The sequence below is a fragment of the Eschrichtius robustus genome, chromosome 8, assembly GCF_028021215.1.
Source record: "Eschrichtius robustus isolate mEscRob2 chromosome 8, mEscRob2.pri, whole genome shotgun sequence".
Lineage (NCBI taxonomy): Eukaryota > Metazoa > Chordata > Mammalia > Artiodactyla > Eschrichtiidae > Eschrichtius > Eschrichtius robustus.
The window spans coordinates 20,284,710-20,308,041 of record NC_090831.1 but is presented as its reverse complement, the minus strand read 5'-3'; the positions used below and the strand labels follow the sequence as shown (position 1 = coordinate 20,308,041).

The 23,332-nt window shown below is 37.2% G+C and overlaps 1 protein-coding gene across 1 annotated transcript in view; it reads right to left on the bottom strand.

The window, feature by feature from the left end:
* RELN (reelin) overlaps window positions 1-23,332 on the bottom strand; it is a 523,882-nt gene that overhangs the window by 374,506 nt on the left and 126,044 nt on the right. The gene's annotated exons all lie outside the window — the stretch shown is intronic.

Genomic DNA, 23,332 nt, shown 5'->3' with positions numbered 1-23,332 from the left:
CTTATGTCTGTATAAAAAGTGTAAGAACAGACAAATATTTAAGATGATTTCTGTTTCCTTTTATTTTCATCATTTTCTCTTTGTTTCAAAGGGATATCTAAAGGCTTATATCAGTTAATAAGAAGTAGACTGTTCTGAAAATGTAGTCTGGAAAGTTAGTGTTATATTTTAAGTGAAGAGAGAAAGTGAATTATGGAGTTCCTTTATGTCATTCTTTAATCTTTTCATTTGATTCAAATACGAATAACTGTTTACTTGCAGAATTTGACTTGTCTATTATTTGCCTTCTTTGCTAGGTCAATGTACACAAATATTTCAACAAAGCTAAACATGATTTTATATGCTGAAAAGTAATCACCGAACTTCCTGAAAACATACTTATTGCAGCTTATCTGTGAGGTACCAGCCTGATGAAAATGGATATGAAAATAATAGCTTTCAAGTAGTGGTACAAGTTAATGAAAAGTATGGGCACCCACACTCACACATATGCACTGGGTATATTTAACTTTTAAAGCACTGATTTGAAGGCATTTGGTTTCAGATTTAGGTCTAGAAGGAAAAAAGTACAAAAACCTTTTAAAAATCTTTCTGGAATTGTATGTCTATGGGTACACATTAGAAATGTATGAGGATCCATGCTATTCCCATACGTCTTGTCGGTTATACACAAAGAGCTTATTCTAAGTCAACCTGATTCTTTCCTCACTCATGCAGTTACAAAGGTGAGAATTCTTGCTTTTGCCTTCCTTCTCCATCCCTCTTCCAGCACTGTTTATCAAATGCCCTCTCTGTGCCAGGTGTTTTCCCCATGTTATTACCTTACTACTATTATAGAGGCAATAGAGGGGAAAGGTTGAGAGCACAGACCCTGGAGGCAGTCTGCCTGGGTTCAGATCTTTGCTCCACTACCAAGGAATTGTGGAATTTTGGGCAGGTTACTGAAACTCTGTTCCTCACTTTCCTCTCCAGGAAAATGGAGATGATAATAATAGGGTGGCTCTGAAGATTAGATGAATATATGCACATAGTTAGCACTATATGTGTTAGCTGTTACTATCATTCCCACTTTAGAGATAAATGAGAATTATCAAGAACCGGTGGATTTAAGTGACTTTCCAACACTTAAACAAGTGTTGATAACAGAGCTAGTGAACAGCGCTGGAACACAGATCCATCTTCTATCTTACACTGTCCACTGGCTTCCTCCCTCCTTGTGTCCATAAGAGGCAGTACCTCAATTCCGGGACAGACCCCTGTGTCGATCCAACCTAAATCCAAATCCAGTGATGAGATGCAAACCATCTGAGAGTGAGCATGAAGAGGGCCCCTGCTCTAGGAACAAGCTCAGGTGCTGTCCTCCCCTGCTTCCAACCCTCTCTCTCCAAAGATGTTAATTTCTTATCAGACAGTTTTTGGATAACCTTTGTCCTCTTGCTAGACACATCCCTGAGTTAGGTACAGACGTGAGTGAGACATCTTTAGGTCAAAAGTGCTCCCCTAAGGGGCGAAGCCATCCAGTTACACTTAGGTCTATGTGGCCACTGAGTTTGACAGAGCAGCATCCTTTCCAAAGATCTATGTGAAGTCTGCACTGTATTTAACTGAAGCTCTCTGATCCACTGTTTCAAAGCATATCTCTGCTGCCTTTCCTCCTAACACTGCATACTATGCCTCCCCTCTTAAAAGCTGCTTGGTGGTAGATAATCTCTACACATTGTCTGCCCCCAGCCTTTCCAAACTAACTACACCATGTTGACTATGTGTCCAGAACTATACTCCCCTCCTTCTCATTGCTGCACTTGACTGAATCTGGATTTCCCCACACTTGGTCCTCACTTCATATTGCATTCTTCTATATTCAAGTCTCATGAGCGTTGGTCTAGTAGGTGGAAACTAAGTTACATGCCTTCACCCTAGAAAGAAAGTATGAAAATTCTATTTTGGGATGGTGGTACTAACAATATGGGAAACTGTATAGAAATGGTGGTCAATCAGAGATGGCTTATGTCTACTTCAGAGGGCAATTTCAAAGTCTATAAAGTTCTGGATTTCTTGACCCAAAAATAGCTAAAATAACTGATAGTCTTAAAAGACCACAGCTTTTAGGACTATTTCCATGAAACTATACATTGAGTTCTTTACCCTTGACCTTGAACAGGCTTTCTGTCACAGGAAAAGTACTGCTCATAGCAGTCAGTCTATGTGATGGACAGGAGCAAAAGCTCCCCATACCCTTCCTGCACAGCCTAATAGATTTCCCCAAAAGTCACACAAGGAGAGAAGATGTGCCTCTGGTTTCTGACTCCAAATGGTGTAAATCTGGAATAAATGACAGAGTTCCTACTAAAGGAGGAACATCAATGAGCCAGCATAATATTTATTATCTCAGCTAAAGTACACTACCTACCTAGTCTTGGAGTCACTCCAATCAATCATCAACTCTTTCTGATGTTACCTCAAAATTTTTTTCAGCTGTGTCCCCTCTTGCCTACCCTTCCCACCATGGCTTTATTTCAGGCTTTCATTATCTCTTTTTTTGACCAGTGCCAATAGCTCCCAAATTGGTCTCTGTATTCAGTTTTGCCTCCTCAGGTTAATTCTCACTACAGGTATCTTTCTAAAATGCAAATCTGATTTTATCATTCTATTGATTTAAATCCTTCAGTGCAATCCAAACTTGACAAAATTAGTCCTAAGTACTTCAACATGAAATTCTGTCCTCTATCTAACTGGGCTCATCTATTATGACCCTTACTCAAACTTCATACTCTATCAAAACCAAACTGAATATAGTTGTATGTACTTATCTCTGGCTTTGCTCCTGTTCTTTCTGCCTAGACCAGGGGTCAGCAAACTATGACCTACTGGTCAAATCTGGACTATGGCCTGTTTTTGTACAACCACTGAACTAAGAATAGTTTTACATTTTGAAAAGTTGTAAAAAAAATGAAAAATATGCAAAAGAGACCTATGTTATAACCTGAAAAGCCTAAAATGCTAACTATCTGGCCATTTACAGAAAAAGTTTGCTGACCGTTGACCTAAAGTGCCCTTTCTTCCTCTGGCTTGGCTAAACCATTACTTTTCACTTAATACACACAAGATCATAAACCATCTCCTCCACGAAATTTTCCTGTACAACTCCTCCTGTATCCAAGGTTAATGTTAGGAACATTTGCATGTTCTCATAATACCCAGAGAACAGTTCTGTTATTGAAGTACTCATTGCATTACAGAGAGTTATCTGTCTTCCCCATTAGACAAGTTAGTTATATTATGAATTATTTTATCTACAAAAATTTATCATACACACATAATAAATGTTAATGGAATGAACTGTTGCTGCATAAAGGCATTGCAATTGACATCATATGGTATTACAGTAATTTAAATGACAGGAGCTCTCCGTGGTACTGGAGAGACTCTGCCTACAGCTTCTTCCCATACAATGCCCAGAACCTTTATGTTCTGTGTTTCTCAGTTACCTTCACCAGCCTCTATCATGACTTCATGACTTTTTCTGCTACTTTCTAGTCAACTTTCCATAGAATCCTAACTAACTCTTGTCCAACTCTCTTCTGCTCCAGTTAACTGTACATACCTTTTTGGTCAGGGCATTTGGTATGCACCAGATAGCCATATACTCACACACAATTTCTAGCCTCTTTGCAGTTCAAGGGCCCATGTGAATAATTTTGACCAATGGGATATGAACAGAAGTGAAGCGTACTATTTCCTACTTGAAGCACAGAGCAGAGACTGTGAGCCCTCTAGCTTCCTTTATTCCCTTGCCTTGATGGCAGTGGAAGCCACACACTGTGATAGTATAGCCACAATACGGAAATACCTTAGATTGCTGAGTCCCTGCATGGAGGACAACTACCCTGAAGAGTCTTCAACGCCTATCAGACTATTGAGTTAAGCTGCAACTTGGGGGTTAACTTGTTACCAAAGCAAAACTGAATTTCCCTGATTAATACATCCTTTCAATATAACTCTTATCACACTTCATTTAATTCTATTTCCTTTATTAAATTTTAAGTTTCTTGAGAAAAGTGGTTTGGTCTTACATTGATTTTGCACAGCATCAGTCAGTAATTGTTTGCTAAATGAGCAGACTTCTAAGTCTGCTTTCCTCTTCTCCATAGTATTTCCTACTGTCAAAAAGAACAATAATCTGTCTATTTTACAGCAGTCAAAGGAAAACTGTGATGAATGTAAGCTGTATAGCAGTAGTCAAGAGAAAGGACTCTAGAACCAAACTGCCTGGGTTCACATCCCAGTTCTGCCATATACTAGCTATGTCCTTGTTAAATTATGTAAACCCCCTGTGCCTCAGTTTCCTTACACGTGAAATATGGAAAACAAACGATATTACCCATCTCATCAGGTTACATAGTTAACACATGTAAGTGTATAGAACAATACCTAGCCCATAATAAATGCTACATAAATGTTGGCTTCTTCTACATCATTAAAACTTCTTGTTAGGGGCCCTAAATTTCTATCCATGTCCCTAGTAACTTACAGAACAAAGATATATTTTTCTGGTAAAGACATTTCACTCAGTAACTTCAGTCTTTGTTTTCTTACAAATTAACTAATAAGTAAAAAAATATTAAATCATATAATATAAAAAATTACAGTTTAAACATGTAAAGCATTATAATTATGGCAAGCACTTTATCTATATACATCATAGTGGCAGTTTATGTGCTGTAAGAAAGCACCGTCACTTAATGAATGAATTCTGATGATATATATTTCATCATGTTTTCAATTCATCTGATTCCAAATCAGATAAAATAAATATCAATAAATTTTTAAAGACAGATCACAAGGAAATTGTTTTCAAATATGATGTATACTACTTTCATTTAAATTTTGTTAAAATTCATACTCCACTGAGGCAATAATTTGAATATTCTATCAGAAAAATGAGTGTTTCATATTCCTCAAGGCTAAATGATTGCAAAGTAGTCTTAGAAATTAAAAAATTCCTTTCATATTTAAAATATATTAGGAGGGGGCAGAGTCAAGATGGCAGTATGGGAAGACGTAGAGTTCACGGTCTCCTCACAACTAGGGCACTTGCTGGACGCTGGTGTGGGACCTCGATGCCCAGGGAGATGGGAGGAACCCCCAAGCAAACCGCTTGCGGGATCTTGGTTCACAAGCCGGGGGTCAAGCTAAAGCTCCTGCAGTGGGAGCTCTGAGTCTGAACCACTGGACTAACAGAGAACCTCAGACGCCAGGGAATATTCATTGGAGTGAGGTCTCCTGGAGCACCTCATCTCAGGACCAAGACCCAGCTCTACCCAACAGCCTACAAACTCCAGTGTTGGAAACCTCAGGCCAAACAACCAGTAAGACAGGAACACAATCCCACCCATCAAAAAAAACCACAGAAAACAATGAGACGGCAAAAAAAATCTCACAAATGAAGGAGCAAGGTAAAAACCTAGAAGACAAAATAAATGAAGAGGAAATAGGCAATCTACCTGAAAAAGAATTCAGAGTAATGATAGTAAAGATGATCCAAAATCTCGGAAATAGAATGCAGGCACAGATTGAGAAAATACAAGAAATGTTCAGCAAAGATCTAGAAGAACTAAAGAACAAACAAACAGAGATGAACAATAACTGAAATGAAAAATACACTGGAAGGAATCAGTAACAGAATAACTGAGGCAGAAGAACGGATAAGTGAGCTGGAAGACAGAATGGTGGAAATAACTGCCAAGGAGCAGAATAAAGAAAAAAGAATGAAAAGAATTGAAGACAATCTCAGAGACCTCTGGGACAACACTAAACACACCAACATTCAAATTATAGGGGTCCCAGAAGGAGAAGAGGAAAAGAAAGGGTCTGAGAAAATATTTGAAGAGATTATAGTGGAAAACTTCCCTAACAAGGGAAAGAAAATAGTCAGTCAAGTCCAGGAAGTGCAGAGAGCCCCATACATGATAAACCCTAGGAGAAACACACCAAGACACATATTAATCAAACTAACAAAAATTAAATTCAAAGAAAAAATATTAAAAGCAGCAAGGCAAAAAGTAAAAAAAAAAATACAAAGGAATCCCCATAAGGTTATCAGCTGATTTTTCAGCACAAACTCTGCAGGCCAGAAGGGAGTGGCAGGATATACTTAAAGTGATGAAAGAGAAAAACCTACAACCAAGATTACTCTACCCAGCAAGGATCTCATTCAGATTCGATGGAGAAATCGAAAGCTTTTCAGACAAGCAAAAGCTAAGAGAATTCAGCACCACCAAACCAGGTTTACAACAAATGCTACAGAAACTTCTCTAGGCGGGAAACACAAGAGAAGAAAGAGACCCATAAAAATAAACCCAAAACAATTAAGAAAATGGTAATAGGAACATACATATCGATAATTACCTTGAATGTAAATGGATTAAATGCCCCAACCAAAAGACACAGACTGGATGAATGGATACAAAAACAAGACCCATATATATGCTGTCTACAAGAGACCCACTTCAGACTTAGGGACACATACAGCCTGAAAGTGGAGTGATGGAAAAAGATATTCCATGCAAATGGAAATCAAAAGAAAGCTGGAGTAGCAATACTTGTACAGATAAAATAGACTTTAAAATAAAGAATGTTACAAGAGATAAGGAAGGACACTACATAATGATCAAGAGATCAATCCAAGAAGAAGATATAACAATTATAAATGTTTATGCACTCAACATAGGAGCACCTCAATACATAAGGCAAATGCTAACAACCATGAAAGGGGAAATCGACAGTAACACATAATAGTAGGGGACTTTAATGCCCCACTTACACCAATGGACAGATCATCCAAACAGAAAATAAATAAGGAAACACAGGCTTTAAATGACACAACAGAACAGACAGATTTAATTGACATTTATAGAACATTCCACCCGAAAGTGGCAAAATACACTTTCTTCTCAAGAGCACACAGAACATTCTCCAGGACAGATCACATCTTGGGTCACAAATCAAGCCTTGGAAAATTTAAGAAAACTGAAGTTGTATCAAGCATCTTCTCTGACCACAACGCTATGAGATTGGAAATCAATCACAGGAAAAAAACTGTAAAAAACACAAATACATGGAGGCTAAACAGAGCTCTACTAAATAACCAAGAGATCACTGAAGAAATCAAAGAAGAAATCAAAAAAATACATAGAAACAAATGACAACGAAAACACGATGACTCAAAACCTATGGGATGCAGTAAAAGCAGTTCTAAGAGGGAAGTTTATAGCAATTCAATCTCACCTCAAGAAACAAGAAAAATCTCAAATAAACAATGTAACCATACACCTAAAGCAACTAGAGAAAGAAGAACAAAGAAAACCCAAAGTCAGTGGAATGAAAGAAATCATAAGTTCAGAGCACAAATAAATGAAATAGAAACGAAGAAAACAATAGCAAAGATCAATAAAACTAAAAGTTGGTTCTTTGAGAAGATAAACAAAATTGATAAACCCTTAGCCAGACTCATCAAGAAAAAAAGGGAGAGGACGCAAATCAATAAAATTATAAATGAAAAAGGAGAGATTACAACTGACACTGCAGAAATACAAAGGATTTTAAGAGACTACTACAAGCTGGAGAAAACAGACTCCCTGACTTCAAACTACACTACAAAGCTACAGTAATCAAGACAGTATGGTACTGACACAAAAACAGAAATATAGATCAATGGTACAGGTTAGAAAGCACACAATATGGTCACCTAATTTACGACAAAGGAGGCAAGAACATAGAATGGAGAAAAGACAGCTTCTTCAATAAGTGCTGCTGGGAAAACTGGACAGCTACGTGTAAAAGAATGAAATTAGAACACTCCCTAACACCATACACAAAAATAAACTCCAAATGGATTAAAGACCTAAATGTAAGACTAGACACTATAAAACTCTTAGAGGAAAACATAGGAAAAATACTCTTTGACATAAACCACAGCAAGATATTTTTGACCCACCTCCTGGAGTAATGAAAATAAAAACAAAAATAAACAAATGGGACCTAATGAAACTTCAAAGCTTTGGCACAGCAAAGAAAACCATAAACAAGATGAAAAGACAACCCTCAGAATGGGAGAAAATATTTGCAAATGAAACAACGGAAGAAGGATTAATCTCCAAAATATACAAACAGCTCATGGAGCTCAACATCAAAGAAACAAACAACCCAATTAAAAAATGGGCAAAAGACCTACAGAGACATTTCACCAAAGAAGACATACAGATGGCCAAGAGGCACATGAAAAGTTGCTCAACATCACTAATTATTAGAGAAACGCAAATCAAAACTACAATGAGGTATCACCTCACACTGGTCAGAATGGCCATTATCAAAAAATCTACAAACAATAAATGCTGGAGAAGTTGTGGTGAAAAGGGAACCCTCCTGCATTGTTGGTGGGAATGTAAATTGATACAACCACTATGCAGAACAGTATGGAGTTCTTAAAAAACTAAAAATAGAACTACCATATGACTCAGCAATCCCACTACTGGGCATATACCCTGAGAAAACCATAATTCAAAAAGAGTCATGTACCACAATGTTCACTGCAGCTCTATCTACAATAGCCAGGGCGTGGAAGCAACCTAAGTGTCCATCAACAGATAAATGGATAAAGAAGATGCGGCACATATATACAGTGGCATTCTACTCAGCCATAAAAAGAAACGAAATTGAGTTATTTGTAGTGAGGTGGATGGACCTAGAGGCTGTCATACAGAGTGAAGTAAGTCAGAAAGAGAAAAACAAATGCCGTATGCTAACACATATTTATAGAATCTAATAAAAAATGGTACTGATGAACCTAGTGGCAGGGCAGGAATAAAGACGCAGACATAGAGAATGGACTTGAGGACACGGGGAGGGGGAGGGAGAAGCTGGGGCGAAGTGAGAGAAGCATCAACATATATACACTACCAAATGTAAAATAGATAGCTGTGGGAAGCAGCAGCACAGCACAGGGAGATCAGCTCTGTGCTTTGTGATGACCTAAAGGGGTGGGATAGGGAGGGTGGGAGGGAGGATCAAGAGGGAGGGGATATGGGGATATATGTATGCATATGGCTGATTCCCTTTGTTGTACAATAGCATTGTGAAGCAATTATACTCCAGTAAAGATGTATTTAAAAAAGAAAATATATTAGGAAAAGAAAAAGAGACAAAACACAGCTATTTTAAAATTTATTATAATCTATTAACTCAAATTTAAGCAAAGCATATTGGTTTGACTAAAAAAAATGATGCTGGGATTATTTGAATATACACTTACTTGAATGTTCACCAAAAAGGTTCTTAACAAAGCAAGTTATTGGTTAAAGGTAAATTTAAATTTTTTCTCCCCTGCAGTTTTCATTTATTTTTTAATAAATCATGCCTACTTGAAGCCTTCGAAGTTTCTTCTTTACATACAAATTATACCATTCCAAGCTTCAGTTTGAATGATTATGTTTCCATTGTATGGCTTCTTTTAGGCTTTATGTAAAATATATAACCTTTAATGTGAATTTGTAACCATAAGTCTTATATTGCTGGTAAAGTTTATATCATTTCCAGTTTGTATCCTTTGAGAGAAAGAAATTTAATTTTAGGTTAGGAATTATCTATCTACAGTTTCTAACTGAAAAGGCAATCACCTAAACATTTTTTAAAAGAATCCATTTGTATATCTCTATTTATATTTGGGAAGGAAATACTAGAATTTTTATATTTTAACATCAAATGTGTATGCTCTATAATATACAAAGTAGGTAAGTACAGGAGTATATGTATAGAATTTATAAATTAAAAGTAAATAAATAGGCAAATAGATAATTATACATGCATGTTCAAAAATTTTACTAATAGAGGAGTCCAATTAAAAGAAAAATTTTGCTACATTTGGTTTAGAGCCTTCGCTAGGTCAGGGAGGAAATTAAGAGATTTAGTGTGAATAACTGTCTCTCTTGTGACCTTCTGACATCAGGGAATCACCAGATTCTTAACTTAGCCTCCTTTGGTTGGTAAGGAGATACAAATAGTGATGGGAATAAGGACAGAAAAAGCTGTGATTTGAGCCCGTTGCTGTATTTTTCAAGGGAATGTAAGGCAAACATGTCAGGGGAGCATACCAGAAGCCTGAAATCAGCAGAATGTGTTTCTGATTGGTCTATTACGGAATTATGATCTACCCTGAAGATGCCAGATTTCTGCCAACAAAAGTTAAAGATTCCTTGAGGGCTTAACACAATGAAAGACTCATGCACAGATATTGGTAATACGAAGCAAACTACTCTAAGGATCATAAAGAAGTCTACATTATTTTGTGAGCCCAAAGGGACAGCAAATGCTTTGGGGACAGAATCAATAAACAATGACAGCAGCCTTTGAGCTTGGTTTTGAAAGGGGAGTATAATTCTGGAGCGGGACTTGTTGCAAAAGGAACAGCATGCTCGAAGTGGAAAAGTGCTGGTCACACTGAGAAAACAATAAGTGGGAGTGGTTGGAATACAGTGTTGTGCACAACAGGCGCAAGGCGGGGGAGGGGGAGGGCTGGAAAGGCAGTCGAGGCCAGAAAAGAAGGCCCTTGAATGCCTCACTTAAAAATTTGCACTGCTGCAGGCACAATGAAGAGTGATTACTGGAATTTTGTATACACAGAAGGAAATATTAAAATGGTAGTGGTGTGTAAAATGGATGGGTACAAACCAAAGAGCATCAAGGACAGTGCCTGGAAAATTACTGCAAAAGATCCAGCAAGGCATGAGATGGGCTGGAATTCTGGTGTTAAGAGAAAGGTTTTTACGTGAATTCATTGCTTTATGCCTGGTATTAGTGTACTAGGGCTGCTGTAACAAAGTATCACAAGCTGGGTGGCTTAAAACGACAGGAATTTATTGTCTCACAGTTTTGGAGGCAAGAAGTCCAAAATCAAGGTGTCAGCAGGTTGGTTCTTTCTGAGGGCTGTCAGGGAAATTTTGTTGATGCCTCTTTCTTAGCTTCTGGTGGGTCCAGGAGTTCCTTGATCTATACATCATTCCAATCCTCCACCGTCACATGGCATTCTCCCTGTCTCTGTATCTTCTTACAAGAACACCAGTCATATTGGATTAGGAGCCCACCCTACTCCAGTATGACCTCATCTTTACTTAATTAATTATATGTGCAGTGATCTTACTTCCAAATAAGGTCCCCTTCTGAGATACTGGGGATTAGGACTTCATAACACAACTCAAATAAATGAAGAGGATCATGAGGAACTGCAGTGCTCTCACTCAGAGAAATATGTTTGCGATTAGTGTCCTGTGACTCAGGGTTAGGTATTGAGGCAATGCTTTATTAAGACGCTATCATATAAGAATAACTCATTTTCTAAATATTGATTGATTTTACAATTCAGACTTGCCTAAAATGCAAAGCGTAATAGAATGTAACATCACATAAAATAATGAGGGGTATTACTTAGAAGCATGGGCAGCAGGAGGGGGAGAGATAATTTACATCAAAAAACAAATATATTGACAAAAAAGTCTAAAAAAAAGTTCTAGATTTGCAACTGGAAACTGCATGCAGGAGTCCACATGACTTTTTGAAATTAATATGTATCTTTACAGAGAGGTAACCCATTGTCATCCATACAATTTTTTTTAATATTGAAAATCACTGGCTAACATAAACTCTAAAAGAACATATAAACAGTTACAGTATAATGATAATTAAACTTTTCATTACAGACCTTCAGACAGGAAGAAGTCATTTGTACCTAGCAAAAGTTATTAGTAAAAACTATCCTAAGTTTACTTGCCAACACAATTAATTACACTACCCCCCCCCCAATACTGCCACCCCACCCAACATGTTATTGATGAGAGCCAGGCAGAGTTTCGGCTTACATGACAATAATATGATTCTTTATAAAGATGTCACAAGAGGTGACATCAAGATCTCTTTCTAAAGACTGGAAATACGACTAACTAAGCTATCATTGAATGTAGACTTTAGGAATTTTTTTTTAAGCAATGAGAAGTTCTCTATGAAAGACTGAGATTGCATTTCATGAAAGAGTGTGGTTGCAAAAAGCCCACCCACACTGTCCAGTTTTTAGAGGAAGTTTATTTGGCCTCTTTTAAGCAGACTGTTTTTTTCCTTTCCATGCAAATTACAGGGGTGTAATAGTCTCACCTGAGGGTATAGGGATTTACAAACACAATCCCAATTACAAGGAACAGGATTTGCCCACATAAGGGCCTGCTCAGAGAGCTTCTAATTTGCAGTGTCCCCCGCCCCGGCCGAGGCTAAGCATAATTCTGTCCACATATGGAGAGTGCGTGGATGCCTGTGACCAGTGCACCAGGTGGGAGGTTTGGAGCTTGCAGTCAGGGAGGCTGAGCAGATGATTTACAGCTGACGTCTAAGAGCTCCATAGAGAACCTCCAAGCACTGCACTAAATGCCACCAATCAGACAAACCCGGTGGTGACAAATAGGCTTGGCATTAACAACAGAAATAAAATATGCTAATCAGTTGTTCTACTCCAGGAAAACAGGTCACCAGGGAAGGGGTGGGAGGGAAGCCACATCTTTAAGGATTTGCAGAAGTTTTTGATTAAATTTCTACATTTATCTCTAGTTATGACTTCACTAATATTTCTACCTCATTTACGACCTAGTAATGTTTTATGCAACTACCCTCTTCAGCAGTCTCTTTGGAAATCTTCAAATCCACTCTATGGTACCAGCAGCTAACTGTGGCATTTAATATACATATATCATGTCTACTTCATTTTAAAATATTCTCTGTAGGATGCAGTATAGTGTAACGGTTAAGTACAACAGGGTCAGCACTAGGCAAACTAGGTTCAAATCCTGCCTCTGCCGTTTAATAGCTGTGTGATCTTGGCCAACTTAAAATCTCTAGGCCTCCATTTCCTCACCTATAAAATGGTAATGTAATAATAACTAATTTTTAGAATTACTGAGAGAGTTAAATGAGTTACTATAAGCATAGCTCTTAGAATGGTACCTGGCACACAGTACTCAACAAATGTTAGCTACTGTAATTCAGTACACTGTCTGTTCACCTTTGACATGATAATTGCATTCGTAAGTATAATACTATAAAATTTAAGTATTCAAGCCAAATACTTTGATGGCTTACAGTGGGGGCTAGGAGTTAGAAATATGCAGAAATAAGAGGCATTGGGAGCGTTGTGGTTTTTCGTAGTTGTGATTATATAGTTACAGAGCCTAAACATCATGAAAGTATAAAGTATTTGATTATACTTAGACTATTCACAAAAGCCTTTCCTTTCCGACCTGAACCAGCAGTGTCATTAGTGTATCCCTTACTGGACATCTTTATTTCATCACCTTGATTACCCATTGCTTTATTACACAAACACAGAGACACTCCAACAATGTAGCAATGGTGCTCCCAAAGCTTTTATTCTTCATTATAGCAAATGTTGACGATGTGACTCAAATTTTATTTACTAATTAACTGATCCTATTATGTCCAACTGGCCTTAGAAATGATTACTAGCCCCCTCGGAAAAAAAATCCCTGTATGTTTTATTACACATAATGAAGACCTGAGCCCAGGCCTGCCAAAGAAAATAGAAGACTGGTGATAGAAGACCTCAATTCTATATTTTCAAGTCTTCACAACTGTGGGGCAGTCATTGAGATTGCAGCAAAAATTTGTGGCGCAGTCACTGAGATTGTAGCAAAAATTTGATCCTTTTAGCTTTAAAACTGAAGGGTAAAAAGAGGGGAGTGGATAGAGGGGAGGGGCAATAGAGGGGTAGGGAATTAAGAGGTACAAACTATTAGGTATAAAATAAGCTACAAGGATATATTTTATAACACAGGCAATGTAGCCAATGTTTTATAATAACTATAAATGCAGAATTACCTTCACAAATTGTGAATCACTATATTATACACCTGTAAGTTATATAATATTGTACAGCAACTATACTTCAATTAAAAAAAACCCGAAGGGTGGAAAAAAACTGGCCAGTTGAAAGGATAGAAAAAAGTAGAGAAGACTATAGAAATTATCAGATTAGTTTCAGTGAGAAAAAAATGCATGTTTTGTGCACCTTTTGAGTGTGTGCAAAAAACCCTGACACTAATGCTACTCAAAAAATGGCAACTCCAATTTCACCATGATGATGCTCTGCACTTTTGGTACCTTTAAAGGTTTCATATTTAGTCTTACAAATACTGGATTATATATAATGTAAGTATAATGTTAATTGAATTTTTAACATGGCGCACAATGCATCCAATTTTATTTGATTTCCCCTCGTAAAATAACTTTATGGCAACTGAACTTTTTTTCACAAAACCTAGAGTCCTAATCTTGATTTTGTTTCTGTGTCAAATCTATAGCAAGCTTCCCAAAATTGAATAAATGGAGCACAGAACATAGTGACAGAGATCTCAGGATTTGTCTGACTTGCTTTCAGCTCACTGAGAAAAGATTACAGAGCGAAGATAAGATATCCAATGTTAAGACACTGAGACCACTTCAATTTTTTTTAAATGTGCACAATGACAACAATTAACATTCCTCAAATCCCCATGAACAAAATGTCAAAGCAATATAAGTACACCATTAAGCTATAGCCTCTAAAGGCATTAGTACAATTACTTATTTTATTGGCTTTAAAGATGCAAGCCAAGCCATGATAAACTAAATTGGACATATGCTGTTCATTATATCATAACTATAAATGGAAATATTTATATTTCCCCAGATGTTTCTATCAACAGCAGAAGGTAATTAATTGACAAGACTAAAAAATAATAAAAACAAAAAAAACACTGAAATAACTTTATACTCCCCTCAAAACACTTAATATTCATCAGATTATGAAATCTGTGAGGCAAATACTTCAACACTTCTTTGCTATATTCCCTAAGGGATTAAGGTATTTAAGTTTTTATTTTAATTATAATGTGTAGCAAGCCAATTATTATACGGAGTAAGTCAGTGAATGGGATCACACTGCTTTATGGGTCCTGTGATAATACTGAGATGAGAACTGAATGTTTAGATGCAGGAAAACATGTAATGAGGAAAAACCTGTTGAAGGAGTCTCTGAAGTGATAAGAGTCTCATTAGGCTAGAAATAATAAGAACAGTAAGAGCTACAAGTTATTGATGGTTACTCTATTACCTGCACTTTTTCCCCCCAATAAATCCTCACGACAGCTCTATGAAGTGGCAGCGTGGTGTGGTGGAGCTGGCTTATACAGGCTAAAGAACGCTGCTGATTGTAGCTGAATGTCTCTTCCCAACTCTTCCCAATTCAGTGACATCACATTGGTAGCCTGAAACTGGCCACGGTGTGAGGATTTATATCACAGAAACTGCCACATGATACAAATTAGGATTTCTTTTCCCCCAGAGAGCTGGTTCTTAAACGTTTACCAGCACACCACTGACAATAGGTATGATTATTCCCATGTTACAGAGGAGGCAACTGACACTTAACATGGTTAAGTAATTTGATCAAAGTCACAAAATTCAAGCCTGAGATTTGCCTCAAAACAATCCAGTGGGAAAAGGGAAAATGAGTGAGGATACTGATAAAACAAAATTGGTTCTGAGTTGATGATTGTTGAAACTGGATGACAGATGCATGGGGGTTCCTTGAGCTATTATGTCTAGTTTTGTACATGAGTAAAATTTTCTACAATACAAACACACACACACACACACACACACATACATACACACACACAATATTGACACTTGAAGTAAAAAATCAATTTAACATAATAAGTCACCCACTGAATCAGAAGTTGAAGAGGTAGGATTCAGTAATCTTTTTTAATGTCAAAAGTTGATAAACACTGCTTTACACTACTATTTATTTACAGGAAAAAAAAAAAACCTAGAACTACCCAAATGACTATTAATAGGGGATGATGAATAAATATGGTACACACAATGAAGTACTATACAGCTATAAAAAAGGAATGACAAATGTGTCTATACATTAGTATTGATCAGTGTCCTACAGATATTGTTAATTTTTTTAAAACAACATAGATATAGAAATTATGTATGTATATTTATGTTTACATTATTGTTATCATTATTTATCTATGAGGGGGAAGAAGATATACAGATACAGACGTTGATACAAATATACACAAATATAGAGACATTTGTTTATATTATAAAACAAACAAAAAACCCTATAATTTTTTAAATGATTACATAGAGGGGGAGGAATGAAATACAGGAGAGAAACAAGACTTCTTGGAATAAATCTTGTTTTGTGGATTCTATAGATACTTTTAATCATGTAAATTATTTGTGTAATTCTGAAACAAAATTAAATTTAAAAAATCTCTAATAATCGAAAGTAAAATTAAGCATATTAACTTAACTGTATATTTACTTGGTGGCACAATTACAGAGAAGAAATCTGTAATTTTCTCACACATCCAAGCAATTCTCTGGACACCAGCTGGGTGTCCTACAATTCAACTCAATTTTGACACTATCTACCTGGAGATAGCATCAGATCCCACAGGTTAAGGGTCAGTCCTACAAAGAATGCCCTCACTCTGCCCTGACTTCAGATGCCAATCGCCTATGCTTATCACCTATGCTTCTGGAACAATCAGCTACAGATTGGAGGTTCCAAGAACCCCTCCTTGGACTTCAGACACTGGTCTCAAGTCCAGGTTGTTACCTGTACTTCTCAGTGACTGGCTACAAATCAGAGGTTACCAAGACGCCCTCCTAGGGTTTGATTTATTTGCTAGGGCGGTTCACAAAACTCAGAGAAACATGCTACTTACTAAATCACCAGTTTATCCTGAAAGGATATAACTCGGCAAAAACCAGATGAAAGAGGCGCATTGGGCAAGGTATGAGGAAGGGGCACAGAGCTCCCAGGCCCTCTCCAGATGTGCCAAATTTCCACCTGGAAGCTCTCTGAGCCCTGTCCTTTTGGGTTTTTTATTAAGAATTCATTACATAGTCACGATTGATTAAATCATTTGCCATTTGCCATGATTCAACCTCCAGCTCCTCTCCCCTCCTGGGAGGTTAGAGGGGTGAGAAGGTTTACTGAAAGTGCCAACCTTCTAATCACATGGTCACCTCTGCTGACAAACAGGCCCCATCCTTAGGTTACCGAAGGCCTTTCTAAAAATCACCTCATTAACATAACAAAAGACATTTTAATGGCTCTTATCACAGGAAATTCCAAGGGTTTTAGGAGCTCTGTGCCAGGAACTAAGTCAAGAACAAATATATATTTCTTATTACAAATCACAATATCACATATGCAAAAATAAAGTCAGATTTTGCCAGTAGGGGACTCATAAATTAATTCAGTGGCTACCCCTCAGGTTTAGCTCCCTCTGATTATAACTTTAAACTCTCCTGGATAAGACCAAGATATAGGAAATCCAAGAAGCAAAATGGAATATAACAAGTACAAATTTTCTCACTAAAGAAGGAAAACCTAAGATTTTTCGGGTAGTACAGAAAGGTGATCTTTTTGGTTTTTTTTTAAACATCTTTACTGGAGTATAATTGCTCTATGTACAACAAAGTGAATCAGCTATATGTACATATATCCCCATATCCCCTCCCTCTTGCGTCTCTCTCCCACCCTCCCTATCCCACCCCTCTAAGTGGTCACAAAGCAACAAACGATCTCCCTGTGCAATGCAGGCTCTTCCCACTAGCTATATTTCGTCTGGTAGTGTATATATGTCAATGCTACTCTTCCACTTCGCCCCAGCTTCGCCCTCCCACCCCATGCCCTCAAGTCCATCTTCCATGTCTACCTCTTTATTCCTGCCCTGCAACTAGGTTCATCAGTACCACTTTTTTTTTTTTTTTTTAGATTCCATATATATGTGTCAGTGTATTTGTTTTTCTCTTTCTGACTTACTTCACTCTGTATGACAGACTCTAGGTCCATCCACCTCACTACAAATAACTCAATTTCGTTTCTTTTTATGGCTGAGTAATATTCCATTGTATATATGTGCCACATCTTCTTTATCCATTCATCTGTCGATGGACACTTAGGTTGCTTCCATATCCTGGCTATTGTAAATAATGCTGCAATGAACATTGTGGTACATGACTCTTTTTGAACTATGGTTTTCTCACGGTATATGCCCAGTATATACTTTCATCAGTAGTGGGATTGCTGGGTCATATGGTAGTTCTATTTTTAGATTTTCAAGGAACTTCCATACTGTTCTCCATAGTGACTGTATCAATTTACATTCCCAACAACAGTGCAAGAGAGTTCCCTTTTCTCCACACCCTCTCCAGCATTTATTGCTTCTGGATTTTTTGATCATGGCCATTCTGACCGGTGTGACATGATACCTCATTGTAGTTTTGATTTGTATTTCTCTAATGATTAGTGATGTTGAGCATCCTTTCATGAGTTTGTTGGCAATCTGTATATCTTCTTTGGAGAAATGTCTGTTTAGGTCTTCTGTCCATTTTTGGATTGGGTTGTTTGTTTTTCTGATATTGAGCTGCATGAGCTGCTTGTAAATTTTGGAGATTAATCCTTTGTCAGTTGCTTCATTTGCAAATATTTTCTTCCATTCTGAGGGTTGTCTTTTCGTCTTGCATATGGTTTCCTTGCTGTGCAAAAGCTTTTAAGTTTCATTAGTTCCCATTTATTTTTGTTTTTATTTCCATTTCTCTCTGAGGTGGGTCAAAAAGGATCTTGCTGTGATTTATGTCATAGAGTGTTCTATGTTTTTCTCTAAGAGTTTTATAGTGTCTGGCCTTACATTTAGGTCTTTCATCCATTTTGAGTTTATTTTTGTATACAGTGTTAGGGATTGTTCTAATTTCATTCTTTTACATGTAGCTGTCCATTTTTCCCAGCACCACTTATTGAAGAGGCTGTCTTTTCTCCATTGTATATCCTTGCCTCCTTTACCAAAGATAAGGTGACCATACGTGTGTGGGTTTATCTCTGGGCTTTCTATCCTGTTCCATGGATCTATATTTCTATTTTTGTGCCAGTACCATACTGTCTTGATTACTGTAGCTTTGTAGTATAGTCTGAAGTCAGGGAGGCTGATTCCTCCAGTTCCTTTTTTCTTTCTCAAGATTGCTTTGGCTATTTGGGGTCTTTTGTGTTTCCATACCAACTGTGAAATTTTTTGTTCTTTCTGTGAAAAATGTCATTGGTAGTTTGATAGGGATTGCACTGAATCTGTAGATTGCTTTGGGTATAGTAATTTTCACAATGTTGACTCTTCCAATCCAAGAACATGGTATATCTCTGCATCTGTTTGTATCACCTTTGATTTCTTTCATCAGTGTCTTATAGTTTTCTGCATACAGGTCTTTTTTCTCCTTTGGTAGGTTTATTCCTAGGTATTTTATTCTTTTTGTTGCAACGGTAAATGGGGGTTTTCCTTAATTTCTCTTTCAGATTTTTCATCATTAATGTATAGAATGCAAGTGATATCTGTGCATTAATTCTGTATCCTGCTACTCTACCAAATTCATTGATTAGCTCTAGTAGTTTTCTGGTAGCATCTTTAGGATTCTCTATGTATAGTATCATGTCATCTGCAAACGGTGACAGTTTTACATCTTCTTTTCCGATTTGGATTCCTTTTATTTCTTTTGCTTCTCTGATTACTGTGGTTAAAACTTCCAAAACTATGTTGAATAATACCAGTGAGAATGGGCAACCTTGTCTTGTTCCTGATCTTAGCGGAAATGGTTTCAGTTTTTCACCATTGAGAGTGAAGATGGTTGTGGGTGTGTCATATATGGCCTGTATTATGTTGAGGTAAGGTCCCTCTATGCCTACTTTCTGGAGAGTTTTTATCATAAATGGGTGCTGAATTTTGTTGAAAGCTTTTTCTGCATCTATTGAGATGATCATATGGTTTATATCCTTCAGTTTATTAATATGGTTTATCACATTGATTGATTTGCATATATTGAAGAATCCTTGCATTCCTGGGATAAACCCCACTTAATCATGGTGTATGATCCTTTTAATGTGCTGCTGGATTCTATTTGCTAGTATTTTGCTGAGGATTTTTGCATCTATGTTCATCAGTTATATTGGCCTCTAGTTGTATTTTTTTGTGACATCTTTGTCTGGTTTTGGTATCAGGGTGATGGTGGCCTCATAGAATGAGTTTGGGAGTGTTCCTCCCTCTGCTATATTTCGGAAGAGTTTGAGAAGGATGGGTGTTAGCTCTTCTCTAAATGTTTGATAGAATTCGCCTGTGAAGCCATCTAGTCCTGGGCTTTTGTTTGTTGGAAGATTTTTAATCACAATTTCATTTCAGTACTTGTGATTGGTCTGTTTATATTTTCTATTTCTTCCTGGTTCAGTCTCAGAAGGTTGTGCTTTTCTAAGAATTTGTCCATGTCTTCCAGGTTGTCCATTTCATTGGCATATAGTTGCTTGTAGTAATCTCTCATGATCATTTGTATTTCTGCAGTGTCAGTTGTTACTTCTCCTTTTTCATTTCTAATTCTGTTGTTTTGAGTCTTCTCCCTTTTTTTCTTGATGAGTCTGGCTAACGGTTTATCAATTTTGTTTAACTTCTCAAAGATCCAGCTTTTAGTTTTATTGACCTTTGCTATTGTTTCCTTCATTTCTTTTTCATTTATTTCTGATCTGATCTTTATGATTTCTTTCCTTTTGCTAACTTTGGTTTTTTTTGTTCTTATTTCTCTAATTGCTTTAGGTGTAAGATTAGGTTGTTTATTTGAGATATTTCTTGTTTCTTGAGGTAGGATTGTAGTGCTATAAACTTCCCTCTTAGAACTGCTTTTGCTGCATCCCATAGGTTTTGGGTCTTCGTGTTTTCACTGTCATTTGTTTCTAGGTATTTTTTGATTTCTTTGATTTCTTAGGTGATCTCTTGGTTATTCCATAGTGTATTGTTTAGCCTCCCTGTGTTTGTATTTTTTACAGTTTTTTTTCCCTGTAATTGATATCTAGTCTCATAGCATTGTGGTCAGAAAAGATACTTGATACGATTTCAACTTTCTGAAATTTACCAAGGCTTGAATTGTGACCCAAGATATAATCTATCCTGGAGAATGTTCCATGAGCACTTGGGAAGAAAGTGTATTCTGCTGTTTTTGGATGGAACATCCTATAAATATCAATTAAATCCACCTTATTTAATATATCATTTAAAGCTTGTGTTTCCTTATTTATTTTCAATTTGCATGATCTGTCCATTGGTGAAAGTGGGGTGTTAGAGTCCCTACTCTTATTGTGTTACTGTTGATTTCCCCTTTTATGGCTGTTAGCATTTGCCTTATGTATTGAGGTGCTCCTATGTTGGGTGCATAAATATTTACAACTGTTATATATTCTTGGATTGATCCCTTGATCGTTATGTAGTGTCCTTCTTTGTCTCTTGTAATAGTCTTCATTTAAAGTCTATTTTGTCTGATATGAGAATTGCTACTCCAGCTTTCTTTTGATTTCCATTTACATGAAATACCTTTTTCCATCCCCTCACTTTCAGTCCGTGTGTGTCCCTAGGTCTGAAGTGGGTCTCTTGTAGACAGCATATATACGTATGACTCTTGTTTTTGTATCCATTCAGCCAGTCTATGTCTTTTGACTGGAGCATTTAATCCATTTAAATTTAAGGTAGTTATCGATATGTATGTTCGTATTACCATTTTCTTAACTGTTTTGGGTTTGTTATTGTAGGTCTTTTCCTTCTCTTGTGTTTCCTGCCTAGAGAAGTTCCTTTAGCATTTGCTGTAAACCTGGCTGGTGGTATTGAATTCTCTTAGCTTTTGCTTGTCTGTAAAGGTTTTAATTTCTCCATCAAATCTGAATGAGATCTTTGTTGGGTAGAGTAATCTTGGTTGTAGGTTCTTCCCTTTCATCACTTTAAATATGTCCTGCCACTCCCTTCTGGCTTGCAGAGTTTCTGCTGAAAAATCGGCTGTTAACCTTATGGGGATTCCCTTGTATATTATTTGTTGCTTTTCCCTTGCTGCTTTTAATATTTTTTCTTTGTATTTAATTTTTGATAGTTTGATTAATATGTGCCTTGGCATGTTTCTCCTTGGATTTATCCTGTATGGGACTCTCTGTGCTTCCTGGACTTGATTGACTATTTCCTTTCCCATGTTAGGGAAGTTTTCAACTATAGCCTCTTCAAACATTTCCGCAGACCCTTTCTTTTCCTCTTCTTCTTCTGGGACCCCTATAATTTGAATGTTGGTGCATTTAATATTGTCCCAGAGGTCTCTGAGACTGTCCTCAATTCTTTGCATTCTTTTTCTTCATTACGTTCTGCGGTAGTTATGTCCACTATTTTATCTTCCAGGTCACTTATCCGTTCTTCTGCCTCAGTTATTCTGCTATTGATTCCTTCTAGCGAATTTTTAATTTCATTTATTGTGTTGTTCATCATTGTTTGTTTGCTCTTTAGTTCTTCTAGGTCCTTGTTAAACGTTTCTTGTATTTTCTCCATTCTATTTCCAAGATTTTGGATCATCTTTACTATCATTACGCTGAATTATCTTTCAGGTAGACTGCTTATTTCCTCTTCATTTGTTTGGTCTGGAGGGTTTTTACCTTGCTCCTTCATCTCCTGCATGTTTCTCTGTCTTCTCATTTTGCTTAACTTACTGTATTTGGGGTCTCCTTTTCGTAGGCTGCAGGTTCGTAGTTCCTGTTGTTTGTGGTGTCTGCCCCCAGTGGGTGAGGCTGGTTCAGTGGCTTGTGTAGGCTTCCTGGTGGAGGGGACTGGTGCCTTTGTTCTGGTGGGTGGGGCTGGATCTTGTCTTTCTGGTAGGCAGGGCCATGTCTGGCGGTGTGTTTTGGGGTGTGTTTTGGGGTGTCTGTGAACTTCTTATGATTTTAGGCAGCCTAAAATCATAAGCCTGCTAATGGGTGGGGTTGTATTCCTGTCTTGCCAGTTGTTTGGCACGGGGCCTCCAGCACTGTAACTTGCTGGCCATTGAGTGGAGCTGGATCTTAGCACTGAGATGGAGATCTCTGGGACAGCTCTTGCCGATTGATATTATGTGGGGCTGGGAGGTCTTTGGTGGTCCAGTGTCCTGAACTCCGCCCTCGCACCTCAGAGGCTCAGGCCTGACACCAGGCCGGAGCACCAAGACCCTATCAGCCACATGGCTCAGAAGAAAAGGGAGATAATAAGAAAGAAAATAAATAAATGAGTAAATTTTTAAAAATTATTAAAATAAAAAAATATTTTTTTAATAATGAAAAAAGAGAAGAAAAGGAAAGAAAAAAAAGAAGAGAGCAACCAAACCAATAAACAAATCCACC